Raw genomic sequence first — 491 nt, 5'->3', positions numbered from 1 at the left:
TACTTTCACTTCATAACCACTTCCTTTTTTTTTCTCTCTCTCTCTCTCCTTCTTTCTCTTTTTTCCCCTCTTTTTTCTCTCATAAAACTCGTGTCCCCTTGAATGGGTAAATACATTTTAAAAGAGAGGGGGGAAAAGAAGGAACAACACAAAAAAAAACCCCAGCAGAGCCATCCCAGGCAGCAAACGGAGCAGAGACGCTCCCCCCGCCCTTCACCTCCGCTGGCATTTTTGGGTTTGTTTCATGCAAAAGAAGCCCCATTTTGGGTTTGGCGATATTTTTTGTTTTGTTTTGTTTTAAAACTCCCCGGTTCAAAGGGTCGGAAACGCGGCCATAAACAGCGGCTTCACCCTCCGAGGTGCCGTGATCAAAGGCGTCCTCTTTGTGAAGATAAAATGAACGTTTATATAGTGCGAAAGCGAGATTGATTTACAGATTTAAACACGCCGTTCCTATTGCGGATCATAAATCTGTCACCGGCGCTGAGAAA

The sequence above is a fragment of the Corvus brachyrhynchos genome, unplaced genomic scaffold (assembly GCF_000691975.1).
Source record: "Corvus brachyrhynchos isolate BGI_N302 unplaced genomic scaffold, ASM69197v1 scaffold47, whole genome shotgun sequence".
NCBI lineage: Eukaryota > Metazoa > Chordata > Aves > Passeriformes > Corvidae > Corvus > Corvus brachyrhynchos.
This window is presented reverse-complemented; position numbering follows the sequence as displayed.